This window comes from Gavialis gangeticus, unplaced genomic scaffold (assembly GCF_001723915.1).
Source record: "Gavialis gangeticus isolate Ggan-Ray unplaced genomic scaffold, GavGan_comp1, whole genome shotgun sequence".
Lineage (NCBI taxonomy): Eukaryota > Metazoa > Chordata > Crocodylia > Gavialidae > Gavialis > Gavialis gangeticus.
Window position 1 is genome coordinate 86,950,747 of NW_017729033.1, and position 23,083 is coordinate 86,973,829.

Genomic DNA, 23,083 nt, shown 5'->3' on the forward strand with positions numbered 1-23,083 from the left:
GGGGGGGGGGGGGGGGCCCTGCACCTCCCTGGCTCGACAACTGGTGCCTCCTGGGTCTGTGGGGTACTTGGCACCCCCACCATGACCAGTCATCGAGCCAGGGGGATGCAGGGGGGCCCCCTGCACGTTCAGTGGCAGACCCGGAAGCAGACCGGAAGTACTTTCAGGTTCACTGCCAAGCATGTGGGGGGGCACCCCCACTCTTGTGAGATGCTCCATCTGGCCCACCATCACAGCGTTCATGAGTTGCGCCTAGTACCTTGAGGTATGTAGAGAAAACATTTAAAGCTATGTCTATGGCCAAATCTCTGATTCTCTGAATCAGGTACAGTGCCAAATCGAATCGCATACAGTGATCCAAATCAACGAATTGAATCGCTGTCCCTGATTTGGGCCAAATCTGAATCCGAATTGAATACAGCCCATTTCACGCACCCCAATTGCTTTGTCATTTCTTCTATTTGTGTATCTGGTTTTAGCCACTGCAAAATTTCTCATCATGGTTTTATTTTTGTAAAAGTAATTTCCAAATCATTTTCAAATAATCCTTGGTCCACCTAAGAACAGAGATATAGGATTTCCAGTTTTGGTGGCAGAAATTTACAAAGAAAGCAGGACATTCATCAAAACATCTATACTGCAGATAAAGAACCACATCATTTTTACTCTAATCTTTTTCCATGATATTGATTCCTGACAATGGTTCCATAGGTGCCAGATAGAACAGGTTAATACATGGTTCTACTGCAGTACTCTTAATTGCCACTTCTGAGAACAATTTGGAGAAGGGCACCATTTTTATATGGCATTTGGGGGAGCTCACTCTCATAATGGTGAATGCCCAAGATTATTGACCATTTCTGCAATCAGTAGTATAACAAGGGGTGGGTGAGAGGGGCGCCTGCCCTGGGCACAAAGTCTGGAATCACTTCCCACCCTCACAAAGTCTGCACCCTGACAGCATATCCATTCCAGGAACTCCAAAAGAGCCCCACTGCTGCTGCTTTAAGAGCAACAGTCCAGGGGGCAGGGCACACCTGAAGGCAGCAGCAAAAACAGGACTATTTAGGAGTTCCTGGCATGACTAAGGCTGTTGCCCCACCTCCTCTATTTTCAAAACCCCCACACAACCTGTCCTATGAACCAGGTATAGCTCTTTCACAGAAGGAAAGTACAAATGTATGTTCTGTAGGTTAGTTTTCCACAATAAAAGCATGCCATCTTTAAGAATTATTTTTGCTGGGCTTCTGCTTGAACCCCAGTGAATTAGTGTCATTGTCTCTATTGCAGCCTCCTGGTATTTTCAAGAGAGTTCTCAAATGGTAGAAGAGTTTCTGGAGCACACTAGAAGTAAACTGTAGTCAATTGCTCTTTTTGGGTTGAGCTTTGCAAATTGTACATCTACTAGTTTCCTGATGCATCATTTAAATTATCTCTGAATTCGCAGAATGCTGTTAATTTCCATGGTTTTCACAGATTGAGGGTATTTTTTTCTACTTCCTTTTGCTGATGACTAAAAAGTGGAAGTCACCAGTCACTTTTGGGTGGGTAATTTTAGAGAATTCCCTTAGTGTTGGCAAATATTTTGTCTGCTGCTTTTTCTGGAGGTGTTGGGCTACACAGCTGGTTTAGCCTCCATTGCATTCAGTAAAACAGCCACTTTTTCTTCAGCATTCATATCTTTAGCTATTTTCATGAGATACATGCCAGTCACCTACTGAGTTATCAAATGAGTCAATTTTCCACAAACACCTGGAGATTTTAACTCCATTCTTTCCCTAAAAGAACAGTACAGTTAAAGTCCCTGTTTAAGTTAATGCCTAACCGGATTATTAAATTATCTGTACATTACAGGTCATTACCTTTACCCAGGAACACCTAAACTAAATGCAATCTTGTGTATTAAACCAAGAATTTCAAGCCTCAGGCTAACCTCTTACAAGCTGTGTACAAGACCTATGCTCAGCATCCCTGAAATGGGAAGGAATTGATCAAGTGAGACAAGGCCATATAATTCTCTCAAGCAAACGGTGCCACATGCTGCAATAACACTAGTCACATGGCAATCTGAGGATGAAAAAAAACATTCCTGATCGCAAATACATAATTAATTTTTATCTTGAGCATGAGAGCAAGATGCCAACCATGCATCTAGGAAACAAGATTCTCAGTCTCACTTCAGAGGTCTGGATGACCCTATCTGATGTCCCATCTCTAACTATGGCCAGTCTCTGTTGCATAGAGAAAGATGAGAAAATATTCTCAGAATACAGCTGATGATTGTGAATTGGTGGAATAATTCCTTTGGACCACCCTGCATACAACCATCTGAAGCCCTGAAGCAAGAAATTTGATTATAGTCTTTATTGCACAGAAGGTAGGGCAAGATGGCACCTTAGACAATAACTGGTTCAGAGAGACCTACTGTCACCTATGAAAGTTTGTGCCTCTGAATCAGTAGTCTCTCAAGTGCTGCCTTGCCTTGCCTTCTGCCTGACTTCAGAACAACATGGCCAACTACTTCTCTTTAATATTTATAAGCTAGAAGTGTTATCGGCATATCTAGTGAGAGAGTGCACAATAGAAGACTTGGATAAGTAAATTGTTTATTGGTCAGTTCTGTGATGCTTTAGTTGGTTGAAATTTGATGGACATCTGACAGAAAACTGCTGAGCCTAACCAAAGATGGAAAGCTGACCAACGTGAAAGGCTTAAAAAAATCAAGCAGCCAGTGACCCACATAAGTAAAAAGAAAGCCATAAACCTGGGAGTTTTTAGAAGGTTTTTTTCCTTTTCTTTTTCTTTAAGGTTGGGGTAGGGGAGAAGCTGTTGATTGTAACTGCAGCAGTGCGGGGTTGGGGGCTACAGAATTGCAGGAAGAAATGAAGATCACAGGAAGAATAGGAAGCAACAGAACATATATCTTCTTCTTGAATAGATACTTGGTAAAAACATCATATACACATAGTGTGTCCAATAAAGTTCATGGAAGAAAGGATCTGAATATATTAGAGATACAGTTAGAGATGATAGGGGTGTTCAGACAAATTTCAGGTTGTGACGATAAAAGGCCAGTGAAGTCTATGTGGACACCTCAGCATTTGCCAGTACCTGCTGAACAAGAGAATCCTCTTGACGAAGAAGCATATGACCATGTAGGTAAGACAGAGAAAAAGAGTAGCTAGTGGAGGAGAATTTGAGCTGAAGCTTAGATTTGCTGCACTGAGAGAGGAAGAAGAGAAATGCATACAAACAGGAAATGGGATGGCAAAGAAAAAGAAAAGAGCAGTATTTCCAGGAGGAAGGAAATAACCAAGGACTGGTACCTGAGGAAGGAGGAGAAAAATATACAGTGGACTGAAAGAAAGAACAGAAGACAGCATAAGCTGCTGACAGATGGAAGAATGGAATAGATGGAACTGGAGATTCACACCAACATCAAAAAGAGGTAAGTCTACATCTGGGGTGTCAAAGATGTGGCCCATAGGCCAGATCCAGCCCCTGGTACTGCCCATGTTTCCAGAGTGGATCTATACACAGCATGTGGTGTGCACCAGACCAGATCCAGGTGCAGAGCCAGTGACCTGCACTTTGTGGCACCCCACTCCAGCCGTTCTGGGATCCATGCCATACATGGAGCCTGTTTCCCTAGCTGGTCTGGGATGCATGCTGTACAAGGAAATGATTAGGGGACTGGGGCACATGCCTTATGAGGAGAGGCTGAGGGAAATGAGCTTATTTAGTCTGCAAAAGAGAACTGAGAGGGGATTTAATAGCAGCCTTTAACTAACTGCCTGAAGGATGGTCCTAAAGAGGATGGAGCTAAATTGTTCATAGTGGTGACCGATGACAGAACAAGGAGCAATGGTCTCAAGTTGCAGGAAGGGAGGTTTAGGTTGGATATTAGAAAAAACTTTCTCACTAGAAGGGTGGTGAAGCACTGGAATGGGTTACCTAGAGAGGTGGCAGAATCCTAATCCTTGAAGGTTTTTAAGGTGCAGCTCAACAAAGCCCTGGCTGAAATGATTTAGTTGGGGCTGGTCCTGCTTTGAGCACTGGGTTAGACTAGATGACCTCCTGAGGTCCCTTCCAAACCTAATTTTCTATGGTTCTATATGTTTCTAGGGTTTTATTAGGAAGAAGTGACTGAAGATTCTTTGTTAAGGAGAATTGGGGTTTTTTTGTTTGTTGGGGGGGGGGTTAAGAATAGCATAGCAAAGCCAAAGGATAGAAAAGTGTGCTCTGCAAGCATTCAGGTTGTAGACCTGAAGCTGAAAAGGATTCCAATGGTAATAGAAAAGAATCAACTAATCTGTCTTTATCTTGGGACTGCTCATACTGGACATAAAACTGGATATTATAAGGGTAACTGAAAAACTGTGGCTTGGCAGTCATGACTGGAAGGAATACAGCTATTCTATGGTATGAGCTTCTCTGGGAATATAGATATAAATGTAAAGGATAAGCATTCCATGGCAAGGATGAGATAGATTGTAAAGAAACAACCTGAGAGCCCTACCCTTAGCAGGGTTTTGACCCTAAAAAAAGGATAAAAGTCAGAATATCTGACATCCACTAGGGATTTCGCTATTGCTATTGCTTTTATGTAGAAAGGTACTTTGATATTTCTGTAATAGGCAGCAGTATAAAAACATCAACGCAATACATGGGGAATAGATGGGGGAATTTATATTACAATAGGCAGAAATGATACATTTCCTCTGATCCTGCCAAAGTCCTTTTAGGTTACCAAAACAGATTGTTTGAGATTTACATAGGACATTTGCACTGATTTTACTAAAGAGATCAGTTCAAAACAATGTTGGTAAACTAGATGGGCTCTTTTAACTAATTCACAGAACCAATAAGCACACCCATCAACATGATGGGCTGAGAAGAGAGGGAAGTAAGCAAAATTAGGGGTGCTTACATACATATGTGCTTGCATCCATGTGATTTTGATGGGTAATTGATAGCTAATGCGTATGCTTCTTTGTTGATAGGGACATGCCATAAAACATACTGTACTAACATGTACAATATGATTTAAAGTTCTTGTGGGTTTTTTTTAACTTGTAGCTTGCAGGGAGAAAGGAGAAAAGGGAAAGTGCTGTTAATGTGTACATGGGGTATTTCTGTGTCTGAGTAATTCTATGGACTACATTGGATAAAGGAGGATTTACTCGCTAAAGTTGATTTGAATTTTAATGATGCTCTTCATAATTGCTACTTTGGGGCTATGGGAAACTGTTGTATTGGCTTCTTCACATTGCTTACTTGTTTTTTATACTTTAATAAAATCTTTTGGCAAAACGATAGCTTCCTGTTTTAGTGCAATTGAGTGGACAGCAGCAACATCTACAGAGCATTATTCAGCTTGCTTTATTAAATTACAGAAAAGTCCACATAGTGCAGTCAAAACTGCTGACTGCTATCAACCAGTAAATCTGTTACTCATTTTACATTTGTACAAGGTGAAGGCTGAAAAATTGCAAGCTGAAATTATTGCTAGAGCTCAACTCATGGAACTGAAGTGCAGCACAAAAATGCAGGCAGCTTGCCTAGCACTGTAGTACTCCTTTTGTCTTGCTTTACCTTCCGTCTTATGGTGTGTGTGATGCAACTCTGTAGGCATCAAGTGAGAGAAAACTGGCCTCTGCAAGTACTAGAGCTTTATCAGTCCTGGGCCTAACCTCACATGATTCTCAATATTTTGCAAGTTATAATAGTGCACAGGCAAGTCTAGAAGAAAAGAACCCAAGCATTTGCAGAGCAACTTATGGTGTAAAAGACACATGCATCTCTGCATGTCTTGGGACCTACATAGAAGCCTGGCATTGTACAAGGTGTATTGCACATAAATCTCGAGTCATTGCCCTGTGCTGGAAATTGTGGGTACTTGGACTTGTCTGTTACCATGATTAAAACACTACTCCATGAGTTCCCAGGCCCCACTTCCCATGAGACTTTTCAAGTTTCTCTGTACTAATTTCCTGAATCCAGTACCTCTGTTTTGCACCTCTAGAAAGTTATAATCTAAGGTCTATGGATTTATTTTTTAACGCTCAGCTGCAGCCCCCACATGCTCAGGCTCTTGGGTTGGGTAGCTGGACCTTCAGATCTTGAGGTGCCTTCAAGGAAAGAGAAAGACAGCCTGTTAGTGTTGTTTTGTGACAGGTTATTCATTTATTTAAAAGTTTAAGTAATGTATCACTCTAACATTATTTGTGTGCGACAAGACCACAATTTCACTTGTTTTACCGTTTTTGGTAAGCCAGCCTTTCTTATTTTCAAGCTCGGGCATTCAGAGGAAGCCAGTGACAATTTTTAGCAGGATGGTCATTGAACACATCCTGGTAGATCCATTTCTCCCCCTGCTTGGTAAATAAATAAATAAATAAATGTTAAAACGTTCGGCAACTTCTGGTCAACTGCGTATCATCTTTTAAGGATGTGGTATTGGGAGTAGGCTGGTTAATATGTGTGCACTGCTCTGACTAATATTATAGTGCTTGGAATATTCCTTCCAGATTTTTACCAAGAAGTTAGCCAGCTACTCACACATTGGGAACACCCCCTTGGCTTGGCAGAGCAGGGGTTAGCTGACAGGCTGGAGCAATCTGCAAGGCAAAGAAAGGATTAGATGCCAAATAGAAAGTTGCAATGTGTCATCCAGCTTCTGACCCAAATTTTCTAACTTTGCTGAGAAAAATTAGGGCAGCTAAAACCAGAACAGTTGGAGCTTCAATTGACTTAGACATTACTGTCCCCTTGAACATCTGGTTACTCTAAAATGTTGAGCAGTAATGTTTAAAATTATTTAAAAATCTGAGATAGCATTGGTTTAAAAAGTGACAACTTCATGATGAAAAGCTAAGCCACTTGTCCTAGATGAGGTCATGTTCATAGTCCAGGATGTGGAGTCGCAAACAAGAAAATATGTCCTCATGTTTTTAGTACATTTGGTTTTCCATCTCCTTGCCCTCCTATTTGCTGTACTGCATCCTCCTACTTCATATTTATCATGTTGCCTTTTCCTTTTCTCTGCACTCTGTTGCACTTACTCACTTCTGTTTCTCTACATGCTTTTCTTTCCCCTCTAACACAGGGAAGGCAAGCATGTTGGATGCTGGTTCCAAATCAAGTCAGGACCTGCCTGTCTGTTATGATACAGTGAAATCTGCTCAATTTCCCTCCTTGTCCTACTGCTCGGAGTCCCACTCCTGCCTGCCTGCCTGGGCTTAGCTGGGCAATGGTTTCTTCAACTAACCAGTTCTTTGGAATGTTGCAAAAAAAAGACTACTTTCCCCAACCCTCCTTTTTTCCTGTAAATTCACATGCCTCAAAAACAGACACTCTGACACTTTTTACAGAGCAGTGATCATTTTGTGCCAGTCATTCACAATGATCCAGAGAGGAGTATGTACCCAGTACATGGTGGACAAATTTGTTGGGTTTCTTTTGCCATACATTTTGGTGGAAGAAGCATGACTCAAAGCTATCTTTTGCTTTGGTGAAAGATAAGTGCATGGGTCACAAAATTTTTCACATTCCTGACAAGAAACATTAAGATCAGCCAAGAGGAAAACTGCATTAATAGACCATGACAGTGATTTAGCAATTATCCTAAATAATTGTCATTAACATTTCCATCTTTACTTAATGATTTTGATTACTAGGAGAGAAATCTATTTGCTTAATTTGCCTTCCCCTCTTACAACCTCCATTTCCTCTCGGACTTTTTCACCTCCTCAGTTTGTCCTTGCAAGAAATGACTGGTGCATGGGATTTCATATGTAAATAAATAGATTCATAGCATTTGACAAATAATGCAAGTATGCCCTAGTGCTGACATGGCATTATTGTCTTTATTCAGAAAAGTTAACTGCAGGAGAAATTTCCAAACTTCAAGGGCACAGCTGATACGGGCAAGTTATAGCTAATAAGTAAACTACAGTGTGAACTTACAGCACATCACCTAGGCCACATACAGATATTCAGGGTGCCTGTAAATGAGTGCAGAGGCTACTCTGACACATTATAATTGCAGCATGTTGAAGCAGCAGCCAGCCTCTGTGTCTCATGTATCTGTGCCCCCATGCTTCAAAATAGCATTGGGGATATTTGAACTAAAGCTTGTTGAATGAGCTTCAGTTCAAGCTCCCCCGCCACCATTTTGAAGCATGGGGACATTGATACACAAGAGGCTGTGGTGTTTTAATTAAAGTGCTTTTCCCCACCCCCCCACCCCTCCACCACTCGAACATTTGTAAAAGTGCCTGCAGTTTCTCCTGGGAGAGTTGCTGCTTTCTAGGAGAAACCACAAGTGTGCAGAAAAATAACCTGGAAACAACTACTCCAAGAGTTTTTCCTTGCTAAGCAAATGTCTGTAAATATTCTTTTGAGAGAAGTCACAGCCTTTGACATCCCCGGGTGCTTTACTTCTACTCCCTCACCCCTCTTCAGAGACACTGTGTCACCCGGACTGGACTTTACTGATCCAATCAAGCAGAAAGCAGAATATGCCTCCTTCATATTCTCCACACTGTGCTGAAGGAAGAGACAGGTTGATCCCGAGCAGTGTGGGCCAGCCAATCAAGGCTGCTCTGTACACCGCTGTCATCTGTCTCCAGGCAGGCTGAGGAAACCTGCAGAGGATACCAAGATGCATCCATCAGGGCCCCTGGCTATATAGCATTGGAAGTGCAAGCTCCATACTCCTCAAGGGCTCAGCATTCAAATGTCTGTTGAGGCATTTCTGAGTAAATTTTTCTATTAGGAAAATAAACCTGGGAGAAATCTCCCAGATCATTTGAACATGTGTACACAGCTCTCGTCTTCTATAACTGCCTGAGTGAGCATGCTTACTGTACAGTAAATGTAAGGCAGTTCACCCTGTTTTCACTGAGGGGTATGTATCTTCACACTGACTACTGGGTAAGACTATGCACTTGGCCAATTACCATGACAGCTGGTGTGTTGTCAGTTCAGTCTACCTTGCCTTGTGATAACTTACTCATGTAGCTAAGCTAACTTACTCATCCCCTAAGATCCTGTGAAGGGAAAGGAATAAGAAGAAAGGAATAAGAAGGAACTTTCCTATGGCAGGCTGTCGTAGGAAGGATGAGTCACAGCCTACCAAGAATTTACAGTTCAGGCTAGATTGATGTAAATCCTATGTGATTTCACAGTAGGGCTCCACTAAAGATTGCTGATGTATCATCTCTGGAGGCTCTTGGGAGGGGGGGGAAAGACCTCCTGTACAAATGAGGCAAACACTAGATGTTAATAAAATACAAAGTCCACACTTGCATTTTATCTAATTGTTGTAAAGGAAAGAGGAAAGGTGTGGGTAAACAAATGTAGTGAATTCATTGTTTAGATCCTTTTATAGAATTAATTCTGCATTTCTTGATGATGCCATTTCTAGACCCAGTGCAGCTTAATTGGATCTGAAGAACTAGCTTGAGGATTGCATATTACAAAGAGAGTTGCTAATTCTTCTTCATTTTCTATCTTTTTTTTCTTAAAATATTACACCAGAAAGTCTTATCTTTGATTGTAAAAAAAAAAAAAAAAAAAAAAAAAAAAAACCCATAATTTTCTAGTTTTCATGATTGTGGAGAAAGGTTTAAAAGCATGAAGGCAAATAAAAAGAAATCCAATGGTGTTCTCAAAACCTCACAATTTTAAAGCCAGACTCATGGGTTTTTTTATGCTTGACTTATGATTTTTGAATGCTTGAGGTTTTCAGTATTAGTACTGAGGGAAAGAGAGACTGCCAAAAGTATAACCTTAATTCTGAAGATGAAAACTCCATTAAAGGACAAACTTCTGTTCATAAAACTGGCTCCCTACATCCTAGAGCAGAGGGGGCCAACTTTTGCCATGGGAAGCCTCTGTATGCAGCACTCAGCAGATTTGGGAGAGGGCAGGCAGCGCAGTGGCAGATAATGCAGAGAGCAGAAGACGGAGCAGCAGATCAGGTAGGGAGCACAGAGTAGGAAGCATAAAACAGTGCAGCAGACTGGATAGGGAGTAAAGGCAGGAAGTGAAAAAAGAGCAGCAGATCAGAGCAGCACTTGGGAAAGATGCAAGACTTAATTTATGGCATGCCTGCCAAAAAGGTTGTCCTCCCCATCCCACCCACCCCCCTTTATTGTTCTTGAGTGAACTAACCCACTAAAAATCACTTCTTAGAGCAGAGGTAGAGATGATTGATATGTGCTTCTCTTCTGGAGCATTGAATATGTTAAGCATTATATTTGTGCATGAATCATTTCACCTGAATTCACTAGAGGCTGATAGTACTCAAAAGTCACTATCATTTGATTGTATTTCTCATTGTCTTTGTGAAGTGACTGTGGGTTTATTTTCCTGAAGAGAGGAAGATGACATTGTTCCTTCACCTTCCTCTTATTTGGACTTTGGTGGGATTGGGAGATGCCAATAGTGTTGGCAATGAGAGAGTGCGGAAAGGAGACATTTGAGAATCTAGGCAAAGTACGTGGCCATACTGTCATACCAATCTCAACAAAGTTAGTGTCATTATATTAGGTCCGCTTGCTCTATTCAGGAGCAGATTGTAGTGTATAGAGCAGAGTACTGTGAAACATTTTAATAACAGTCACCAATGGGAGCTATTTTTGTAGCTGTGGTTATTAGAAGATGAATCTGTGTGAGGAAACTCTGGGTTCTGAACTTTTATTGGCCAGAATAGATGGCTGCAATTAGCAGATGACCATTCCCAGGTGCTTCACCATTTAAAGTAGTCTTGGTCTTGCAGTTAGTTTCATTTAAATTTGGTAATGCCAAGGTCACAACTGATTGCCAGCTAATTCAGGCTGCAGTGGAAGCTAATGCTAAGACCCTGGATGACATGTTGTGTTATCTTGTGTTGTTTCATGTTTTACAAGCTTATATGGCTATAGTTAGTGGTGATGGTAATTATGGATGAAAAATCTGGCCATTTATAGATTTTATGTGGTTCAAGGTTGCCTACTGAGGTAGTGAAAATAAAGTACTTTCTACATCAGACTGGTCTGACAATATACATATACAGTCAATTCTTCTACATGCCCGTTTCTTTTCAGTTTGTATTTTCCTGCTTTCCAAAGAATTAGCACACCAAAAAATCTCCTGACCTACTCAAACCTGTGTATCATTAAAATGTAGTGGGTAACAAACCATTAACTGTGTAGAGTAATATTAAGCTTTTGGGGGTTCTTTTCCTTTTATGATTATATTACAGCAGTAACATCTTGGCATTTTGATGACTGCATGCCTTGGTTTAAGTTAAAGCCATTCTTTTTAATTTACCATTTTTAGAAGGAGATTTTGTATTAAGCCAAATAGTTTGAACTTAGTTCCCTGTATTGTACTGCAGCTTATATCCTACTTGGGTATGTATAAGATGGCTTACCTTACTGTTTCACAGAGTAGGAGGCAACAGTTTCTTCCTACAGCAATTCAATCAAGTTGAGGGAAAGTCAAAATAAATGTTTTCTTATTTCCCAGTTGCTTAGTTTCCCTTAGGGGAATAAAAGCTGAATGGTCTTTTGTTTATAGTCTATTCAGTTGATTCTTCTGTGTTTTTGCCAAGACCTAATAGGAAACAAAGCAATAGAAGGAACAGGTCCTTGCCTCTGCCCTCATGTTTAATATACACCTCATTACCTCCACCATATAGGGAAAAAATTCCCAGATGGACCCTGTTAAGTGCTTCTGTGGAGAAAGAATGATGGGGATGAGGACAGCTTGAGCAGTTTGCTATGCCTTGGGGGGAGGAGGAATAGTGAGACAAAAGTTAAGAAGCAATGGGCACCAACAACAAAAGACTCCCTGGGGGGGCTCTATTAAAATCAAAAGTTTCAGAATGTCACAAGCTATATTTTTTTTTAGTGAGCTAGGGAGCAGGAATTTTTCACGGAAATGGGATTCTTTTGATGAATAAAGACCTTATTTCATTTTACTCTCAACCCTTAAAACATTCTTGTTAAGATTCTTATATTTACACAGGCAATTATCTGTGTACTGTATTTAGGTATATGTAACTATGCTTTTGTTTTTAGGTTTTTTTCTGTACTGTACTTATACATCCCTAAGAATATTGCTCTCTGCAAAGAGTAGGGGCCCTTTTTGAATTAAGTCTTTTACCTTAAAAAGAAAATTACTTTTTTCAGCATCCCAGAAGAAAGTTATATAATCCTATAGAATGTAATAGAAAAGTATAAGGTATAAGCTTTCTATTGTTTTATTAAACATCCCAGAAAATGTCATAGGGAATGATACTACAAAATTCTATAGGATGCTTCGATAAAAATATGGAAAGGCTATGGAAATATGGAACTTGTATTGATTTTGATGGATATTGAGAGAGCTTCTGTAGAATTATATTGGTATCATCCTTTAACTCTATAGCACTTTTCTAAGAGGAGAAAATGTGCTGACCTCATGGAGACTTTCTTCTTGTATTGTTGCTTCATTTACTGTATTTACTTGAATATAAGATAACCCTTCAAAATTAGATTCTATATACAAAAAAATTATAAAATTGTTATAATTTTCCATGTATAGAATCTAATTATTGGAGGTTTGTCTTGAATTTATCCCCTTCCCATTGCTACAGCAGGGAAAGAAAATCTAGGCCATCAGGTGACCACCTTGCCCTCTGCCCCCACCCCACCAAAACCTCTTCCCCTTGCAGCCCCTTCTAGCCTCCCTTACTGTCAGACCCTGCTGTCACTGAGCACATGGCAGTGAGGGGCAAATTTGAAAACACTGACTTTGAAATAAATATGCCTATATTAATTTACATATAGGCACATTATGTGTACCCATAGATTTAGTTCATGTGGAATTGGGGCATTTTATCTTTTTTTCTGAAAATGCTGCAAGTTTTAGCACAGATACTCCATACACATGCTTTTAAGCAGCACTTTTGTACTTAAAATGCATAGTTTGTAATATATATATATTAGTCCAAAGCTGAAAGTCTCATGATTTATCATATAGGTCTTTGGGCTGGGCCCTAGCAGAGTCAACAGTGTTTCAAGCCATGGCTCATCACTGCTCAGTATGTGTGTATGTTCCAGATACCTGCCACAAATCATGCATCTGCTAGTGGATTCCCACTTACAGCTGGAACCAGGTGTTCTTGTTGCAAGTCCTAGGATCCTCCAAAAAATTTTATGGAAATGTGGAGCAGAGTGACTTGGTCCAGCTCCACCTCATGGATGGTGAAGCCACATTAATTATATGTGACAGGCTGAGAGAGGGAGGTGACAGAGAAATTCTGGGTGAACTGTTTGGGGACCCATCTGGTGATGTTTGCCAGACATTTAAGGCTGATGAAGAAACAGAAATAATTGGAAACAGGGGAAAAAAGGGAGCAGCTCAGCTATGGGAGTGAAAAGGAAGTAAAAATGTATGCAGTATAGTGTCTCACCATGACTTTGAAAAGAGTCCATGCTGAGGGGGATTGAGTACAATGAGTACCACCATCTTATTCAGGTGGGTTGCTGTAGTAACCTATTCTTGTGATAAGTTCCTATCTAAGCAGCACTATACAGGCACTTTGCCAAACACTAGGGGAGACCATCATCCTGCTTTGACCAGTTTGTGTCCTGCATCAGGAGTGCCCTGTGGAAGGCCAGGAACTTCCTGTTATACAGGCAAATGGATGTAGAGGTAGTAGGCTGTGTGAAAATGGCTCTAAACTCTAGACCTACTACCAGAAATCAGTAGTGGAGGCTGGAAAGGATGCAGCCAAAGCCACCTGGCACAGAGATGCATGGCACAGGATCATCCAATGTCCCCTGAGCAGAGAGTGGAGGGGAGGCAGAAAAGAGGAGGATGGGACAAGTGGAACCGAGGATAGCAGCAGCAGCAGTGGGTCCTCCAGCGGGAGCGGGAGTGACAATGTTGGAGAGAACATTTGAACTGAGTATGTTGCCTTGTCTGAGGGACCAGGATGTGCTTGTTTGTTTTGTGTGTGTTGTACGCAATGCAGATATTCTAATGGGTTTGGGTGGCTGGTGGACCTTTGTACGAGTGCGCAGGTGCGATTTTCTTGTAATGGGTGAAGGTTTTTCTTTTGTGGTTTGATATGAGGAATGTAGATATATATAACCTGATATATATCTATACCTGTAGATATATATAGATATGTAAAGATATATAGATAGATAGACATATTTTTTTTTACAAAAAAAAGTTCCTATTGCTTCTTGGCCTTTTGGCTGAAATGAAGTGTGGTTTTCGGGGAGATGCAATAATTACCAGGTCAAGATCACCATGAATGGCATGGTATAGTTAAAGATGGAGACTTGTCCAATGTGCTGTGGGCAGGACCCCACTACAGGATGCTACTATAGCCTTCCAATGGGAGAATCTCAGCTACACGCTTTGTTTTTCTCCCTAACTTGTTCCTTTGGCCTTTTGGCTAGAGGTGAGCTAGACCTGGGGTCATCTGAACTCCAAGGCCTCCAGGTTTGGGACTGGTCTGTAGGATCCCTGCAATGAATTTGGGAGTATCTGAAGCCCCAGGCTGAAAAGTCTGGGAGGGAGGATATTTGCCAGTCATGGCATCACACAGACTTGAATGATTGTGCTCTGCTCAGTCGATAGAATTCAGAACTGACTTGCCTAATTTGGCCTGAGGCATGAAATTAAAGAAAAAATCAGTATGTTTGCCCAATATGGGCACTTGCTTTATAGCCATGCTCAGTGTTGGCTACATTTAATCAACTTCATTGTTGGCTTCCATTACTAAGCACAGGCTGCTTTTGGCAGCAGTTTAATGTTAGACAATATATTTAATGTGGTTGTTTTGTATGCAGCTAAGACAAAGCTTTTTTCCCCAATATTAGTTGAGGAAACAACCTCATCTTACATTCAAGTAAATACAGTATTCTAAAATTACATATTCTGATTCAGATTATACTTCTGCTGTTTGTCGATGGCCATATCTTGAAATACTCACATGCCAATTTAGTAACAGTGCATGCATTTACTTCATATGAACTCAGGCTTCTGCTGAGTTTCTGTTGGGCTGGACTTTACTGTGCCATTCCTAGAGTACAAAGACATTTTGGGGAAAAAAATATCCATTTGGCTTCCCCACCTTCTCTTCTGTCCCCATTTAGTTCTATTTGCAGGTGGCACATTCATTATTGATTTTGGACACTTTTGAAAGAGCCGTCTGTTCGTATTTACTCCCTTAGTTAGGATTCTTTTCAATTGCTGTCTCCAGAAAACCAGATGTCAGTTTGTCTTGAATTGAAAGTAGTGTAATAGTATCTTTAGTTAAGGGAAATTACTGTGGGTGGCCCAAACTGAAGGAAAAGCAGATCCCAAAACTTAAAAAGGAAAACAGAACAATGGAATACAATGTATCAGAAGAGCTGAATTATATATTTGCCACATGGAACTATGGGTGAACTGGGGGAGGGAGGTGAGTATAATTACTGAACTGCATTTCAGTCAGAACACAGCTAACGTGTACCTTCTGGATTGCACCCAGTCACCATACTCCCCAATTGTTCCAGCTTCTGCTTCCTGCCCTTACTTATGGAGCAGGGCAGCCCAGCAGAAAGGAACCCAGGGATCCTGCTGCCCTGGCAGCAGCTGTAAAGTGTGCTGTACTGCCTTCTCTGCCTGTGTGATGGAGGTGGTGGAGGCCACGCTGTCTACATGGCCTAAGTAGTGGTGATTGGGGAAGTGGGGGGCGGGTGGAACGACACTGCCCATGTGCAAGGTCCTGATCCTGTGGCTTGCAAGATTACGCAGCATGTGGCCTTGGGAAGTTCTGGCCCATACAGCATATGACCCCCAGCTGAACAGAAGTTGGATAACCCTGTCTGACAGAAAAATGTTAAGGCAAAGATTTTCAAAAGGGTGGTGAAAATTGGCTTATTAGTCATGCCTACTCACATTTAGGAATTTAAACAAGTGTTCTCTTTTTCAAAACTGATAGGCATAAACCTTGTTGAAACTCAGAATTTTTTTTCAAACATTTTCAGCATTGCAATTTGTTTTCATTCTCATCCAAAAGGAAAACAAATGTTTTAAATTTCCTGCGAAACAACAGCTCTGAAAACAATATTTTGGAAATCCAAAGAAAAATTATTGAATGACATTTTGGTCTGAAGCATTAACTTTCCACGTTAACAATCTGAACGGTTAAAGGAACCTGTCTAGGACAGGATTGGTTGGTAAAAACTGATGTCTGCCAAATATTCCTGATGGTATAAGAAATGGATTGGATAAGATTGGCTGTTTGCATGAAGTGCCTCCAGTTCATGTTTTAACAGGAACCACTTTGGTTAAAAAAAAAAAAAAAAAAGGCAAAAAAAAATGTGTTTCAACCAACACAATGTAGCAGCTTCCCTTAATCATTTTAAAAGGTAAACAAAAAATAAAATTTTATGTAACGTTAGTAGTAGTTGTGCATTAGGGGTGTGCAGAACAGGCTATATTCAATTCTGATTCGGATTCAGCCCAAATCGGGGACAAAGATTTGATTCATTGATTCGAATCACTGTCCCCGTTTCGATTCAGCCGAAGCTGAAGATCTTATGCTGATTCAGAGAATCAGCAATTCAGATATAGACACAGCTTTAAATGTATTTTCTACATACCTCGAGGTACCAGACGTGGCTCATGACCACTGAGATGGTGGGGTGGATGGAGCATCCCACAGGAGCGCTAGGGGACCCCCACATGCTTGGCGGCAAACCCAGAAGTGGAACAGAAGTATTTCTGATCCACTTCTGGTTCTGCCACCAAGCATGTCGGGGGGGCCCCCCCTGCCTTCCCTTGGCTTGGCAATTGGCCATGGGGGGACCCCAGGTGCCCCCCTAGACCCAGAAGGCATCAGGCCCCAAGGGGGGGGGGGGCCGCCCCCCCCCCCCCGCACACTCCCTGGCAGACCCAGGAGTGCACCAGAAGTGCTTCTGGTCCACGTCCAGGTCTGCTGCTGAGCATGCTTGGACCCCCCTGCATTCCCATGGGATGCTCCATCCACCCTAGTATCTCAGCATTCACAAGCCATGCCTAGAACCTTGAGGTATGTAAAAAAACAAAACAAAAAAACAAACAAACAAACAACAACATTTAAAGCTGTGTCTATGTCTGAAAGGTCAAATCTTTCTGAATCTCTCTGAATTGATTCAGAGGGTTCCAATTCAATTCAGAGATTAAAGGGTCTCCTGATTCGGTTCAGATTCAGAAATTCAGGCACTGAATTGGGTTGAATCTCTGCCCAATCAAATCAGCAACTGAAGCTTCGCACAGCCTTATTGTGCATATTTCATGTTTTTTTTTGAAAACATAAATTTTCAAAATGTAGCTTTCTATTACTTAATTTTTTTACTGGCTCTATTGCTGTGCCCCCAATAAATGCCACTGCATTTTTTTGGGTGCTTAATAGCTTTGAAAGTTAGGCCTCTTATTTGGATGCCTAAATAGGGCCTAACTTTCAGCTAACAGTGAACTTCTCTTGTAAATTTTATCTGGGCACCAAGTGTGTTGGGTAAAAATATGCAGGATATTGCTCTCAGTAGTTGCTCCTCAGCTTTTGAATTCCCTTCCCCTTGAACTCATCAGACATCTTTCAGAAGCATTGTAAATCCTTATGTGGACAGAATTTTAGCAGGTTAAATTAATTTTGGGGGTATGGTTTGGGAAGTTGTTTTATTATTTATTGTTTTCCTTCAATATTTTTATTAGTTTTTTACAATGTTTTTATTGTATGTTGCCCTAAGCCTTTTTGAGGGGAGGAAGGGATATAGAAATCGAATGAATGAATGAATGAATAAATAAATAAATGTTTAAAGTTTTCATGCTCTACTTTTTTGGGTGCTTCTTTGATACCTCCATTATTTCCCCTTTATCTCTATATCTCTGCAATTTTATCCTAAATCTAAGGCTGCTACTATGCTGGCCAATATAGCCCTTAGATACAAACTTTTATATCTAATGGAATAACTGTAGTAATTATAAGGAAGAAAAATAATTCCAGGCTCCTATAAATACTGTGTCCAATGGGTTAGAGAGACTGTATGCCCTCCTACCAGCCAAGTTCAGTGAAAAAAAGAATATGATTTAAATAGGAATTAGACATCATTTTTTCCAAGATGCATTCCATTTTTCTTATCTTCCCCAAGATTAATTAAGGATGAAATCCCTGAAATATGGATCATTTGAAAGAAATCAGGTGGGAATGATGCTTTAATAAAATTGTCAAAAGCCTAAATACATAATGTATTTACTCACTGCAGCTAAGGAGTAGTGAAGATTTTATTCTCTAGACATAACTTGCTCCAGTTCTAGCTAAGGCACCAGATTTGGATTTGTGAGGTTTTATTGCTGACTGCTGATGACCTTGGTTAAGGCCTTTTCAATTTTTCCCTCAGTTTTCCCATCTATGAAAGGGAGCTAATGATGCTTGCCCATCTTTGTAAAATGCTTTGTGATCTATGGTTTAAAAGATCTACAATACAGGTGTCAAGAGTATGGTTAGTGGGCCAAATCTGGCCCATGGAGCCTCGATGCAACCGAGCTAAGTTGGGAGCATGGTTTATTGCAGTGTGAGGCCCTAGGACTACCGCCAGATGTTCACTGCATCTCAAGGTCCACTGCCTGCCCCTGGTCCCCTGTCACTGCTGGAACCCCTACCATCTCCGGACCCTACTTCTGCTGCTGCACTGTCCACAGTGGCCACCCCTGTGTCCTGGGATGGATCTGATCTGAGAAGCCCCACAATCTGGATCTGGCCTAGGGCCCCAGGGGATTTTGACACCCTGTTTTTCAAGAAACTTAAGTATTATTGGTAGGCATGCCTCTTTACTGTTGTAGACAACATACATTCTCTTCTTCCATAGCACATGTTGATAACCTGTACTAGCCCAGCCTCCACCTAGCATAAACAAATATTTTTCCTAGGTGCAGGTCAGAGGTGCAGATGAATAAGGACACCAGGGAGAGCAGTTGGATGAGGGAAGATGGAACTGCTAGGATTCAGGCATCAACAAATATTCCTCCTGCAAATTAATTAGAAACATTTGGTGGTCCCAAAAACTTCTGTATTGGTCTGCAACAGTGGTCTCTCTTCTCTCAAAACAGCAACGTCCATATTCTTTAAAGTATTTTTTGGTGTTGGGCCATATTGCACAGAAGTAGCTACGTCTCATTTTCAAAAGTTGGTAAACTTCAGAGAAGAGCTATGCCAGCAATATTTTGAAGTGTGGACAAGGCCTGCATCTCATTAAAAGTAAATAGGACTTAGATGCCTGAAACCCATGTCACTTTTGAAAATGAGACTTAGGCCCCCTTTGCACATGCATGTAAAGGCGCGATTGGATCTAGTGCGTGATCCACACAGTTGTGCATCCTGCCATGACACATGTGCATAGCAGGAGGAGCTATTATGGAATCATGCATTAAATCCAGTCATGGCTTTTTGCCAATGCAGGGGGAGCCAGTTCCTGGACTCGCTTGCACTTGCAACAAGCAGGCTCTCACATCTGGAAGCCCCCTTTGCTGAGGGGGCTACAAGTCCTGGGGACCATGCAGATTCCAACCGAGAGCCCTACACCTGGGAGAGGCTGTCCCACAACTGACAGAGCTCCCAGTCCTGGCTGCACATGAGGCACAGCTGAGACTGACAACCCTGTCAGTTGTGGAGCCCTTTGTCTGGCTGCATGTGGGGTGCAGCCAGGACTGAGGGTGCTGTTTGGGCCCAGGGATTTTATACACCCCAAGCCTTAAGAATCATGGTGCCATCATCCCCAGGACTCAGGGGTTTCACTCTGGGTAGTAGGGTCATGTGAAATTTCACCAGTTGTTTCATTTTGACGCTGTTTTGACTCATTTCGAGCTTGAAACTGTGAAATCAAAATGAAAAGAAGGGCTTCGAAACAGCCCTGAAACAAAATGAGGCTAGTCGAAGCATTTCAAAAGCTCAAAACATTTTGAGTTTTGAAGCAGCCAGCAGCCAGGTGGTGGAAGACAGGGCAGAACCAAGGCTGCACTCCCACTGGCTTCAGACTCAGTCAGGTGGGGAGCGCAGCCCTGGCTCTCCCCGCCTCCCACGGCCGAGCTGTAGGAAGCTGATCACAGCACAGGGGAAGGGAACTGAGCCCCAGCTCAATTCCCCTCCCCAGCACTGCAATCGACCTGGAGAAGGGAACTGAGTCCTATCACTCAGTTCCCCTCCACAGTGTGACCATCGGGCTGGGGAAACTAACTCAGCCCAGCAACCTAATCGTCACACTGGGGAGGGGAACTCAGCCCAAAGGTCCCACTCAGCTCAGCCCCAGTTCCCTTCCCCAATTGATCCCAGCACTGGGGAGGAGAACTGAGCGATGAGGCTCAGTTCCCTTCCCCAGCTCCCCAGTCCCAGGTGGCATTTCTCCCTCATCTGGCTGGCAGATGGAACAGCAGTTTCGAATTGAAACAAAACTCAAAACGAAGCGCTGTTACCTCGAAACGCAAGTCAAAACAGAACGGTGCCATTTTGCACAGGCCTACTAGGCAGGTGCACCCCCGCAGCTGGGAGCCTTGTCAGCTGGGAGCCCCTCCTAGCTTCGGGAGAGACCTTGCTACATGTGCAAATTAAAGCTCATAGATTTCATAGACATTAGGGCTGGAAGGGACCTCATGAGATCATCGGGTCCAGCCCCCTGCCCAAAGGGGGAGGAAGTCAGCCAGGGTCAGATCACCTGAGCAAGATAAGCATCCAAGCATTTCTTAAAAGTACCCAGAGCAAGTGCTGGCACCACTTCTGGGGGGAGTCTATTCCAGACTCTGGAAATTTGGAAGGTAAAGAACTTTTTCCTTATGTCCACTCTAAAACCAGTCTCCCAGCATTTTGTGACCTTGTCTTCCCTTGGGGTGCCCTGGAGAATAGATTTTCTCCTAGATCCTGATGCACACCCCTTATGTACTTATAGGCTGCCACCAAGTCACCCCTGAGCCTTTGCTTCTCCAGGCTGAAGAGTCCCATGCCTTGATCACAACCAGCTATAAAGTTAATGCATATTTTTTAGGTCTACCTTTATAGCTGGTTGGAGTTTTTTATCCTGTGATAGTTACTTTGCACAAGTAGCTAGTCTTAAGGTAATTGTTCAGTTAACCAGTTAATTGCACCATATCTATAATGTGTAGAGGTGGTCTTAGGCCTTGCCGATGTCAAGTGAAACAATGAGTAAATACTTCTGAGGGTATATTGACATGACACAACACAGCACCATCTACAGATGCTCTTCCTAGTTTCAAATCAACCATTCTGTCTACTCTACATTGTACAGTGCAGTGCTTTGCAGGGATAATAGCTCAGGTGCTTGAGCTAATATAGTCATGTCAGCATACTTCCCAGCCCTAACTGAAGCTCTGTGCTGATGCTGTTGAACTGATTCTAAAGTTGCTTTGTGTTCATATTTGTACTTCTGATGTGACTGGTGTTTTGAGAGTGGTTGAATCCAATGCCACTGACTGCAAACAGGCAAGACCAATATAAGAAAACACCCTACTTTATTTTCAATTTTCCCATGGCGATTATTTTCTCGTCCTAATTTCATTAGGCTGATTTAGCTCCCCTTGAAAAGAAAACAGGAAATGCCTATGATGTGAACAACACTTGGCATCCATTAGGATCATAAATTGCACAACTAAGGGAAAAACACTAATGCTGAAAAAATGTTATATACTGGAATGAACATGTACCAGTGCAAGCCCTGGAAATATTATATTAACAATGAGGTGCCAATGAGGCATTAAACTTTGTTATGGCTATCCTGCCTTGCTGTCTGCCCTACCTCTCATTAAAACTCTAGTGTTGTGTGACCAAACTCTTAATGCTTAGGATAAATGTCTTACTGCATTTGAAAGTTATTATGATCTCTCTCTACTTCAGTATGGGTTATTCTTTTCTGCTGGTAGAACCAGGGTGGTTTATGACTGCTATTGCTTCTGAATGAATATTGCTAGTCCTTTAGTAGAAGCAGGACAGCCTCACATTTCCTCTCCACTAAAAAGCTAGCCATGGACATCATTATACTGTTGTTCCTATACAAAGTGTCTGACAGCTGTCTGACTGCAGTTTCTTGAGAATAACAGCTTCAAGCCGTAACGTAGGAGGCTTAGTGTCAGTAGACCTGATCTTGTTTCACCTTGTATTATGATGGACTTGGCAGCATTTTACACTCGCTCTGCACTATTACCTTTACAAGGTGCAGAATAACTGAGAATCAAGCCCACTGATTGCCTCTATAGCAAAATGACATTGAAAAAGATAGAGCCAGCAAGGAAAATAAGTAATGGCAATTAAGCCTTCCCTCCACCCACACACAGAAACTTTGCTAGGTTTCTGGGTTTTTTGAGGAGGAGGTTTGGGGGGATGGAGGGAGGGTCAGAATTAGCTTCCTGGTTTCTGCCAATAGTTTATTTAGAATATTGCACCCAGTAATTTGAAGGTAGTTGCTTCCCTCTCATTTTTGGCACTTAAAAGTAGTTGGAATGCAAAAGAAACAGTTTGCTACTTTTTGTCCTACTTTTATACATAGTATGATACATGTGCTATAAATATACGGGGGAAATTATGGCTGCACTGTTCATGCTATAAACTCAAGCTCAGGCACCATGAACAAAAAAAAATTATAAACCAATAAAACAGACTTTCGTGTTATTGGAGATTCAATGCCAGAGTCCAGAAAACACAGGGAATCTTCCTAGCCATATTTTCTACCTCCTATTTTTTAGAAGGATGATTGTTGTCCCCCTCCCCTGCTCTGTCCCCTGCCTCCTTTGTCCACAAAAATACTCCTTTCAGCAAGGGATTTTGACATCTTAGAACCAGCAAAATACCAAATTATATTCTAAAAAGTAAACATCTACAGCATTAATTAATTTGATTTTAAAAAATATTTTTGTCCTCATCTATATGTGTTTCTGTAGTGTACACAGAGGTGATTGCACAATAGCTTAAAATAAAGTCTTACTCTTGTCTATGGTGGGGGGTGCACATAGGTTTGTGAGGGGCTGTGAGTGTGGGGTTTGTGAGGGGCTGTATATGGGGGGAGAG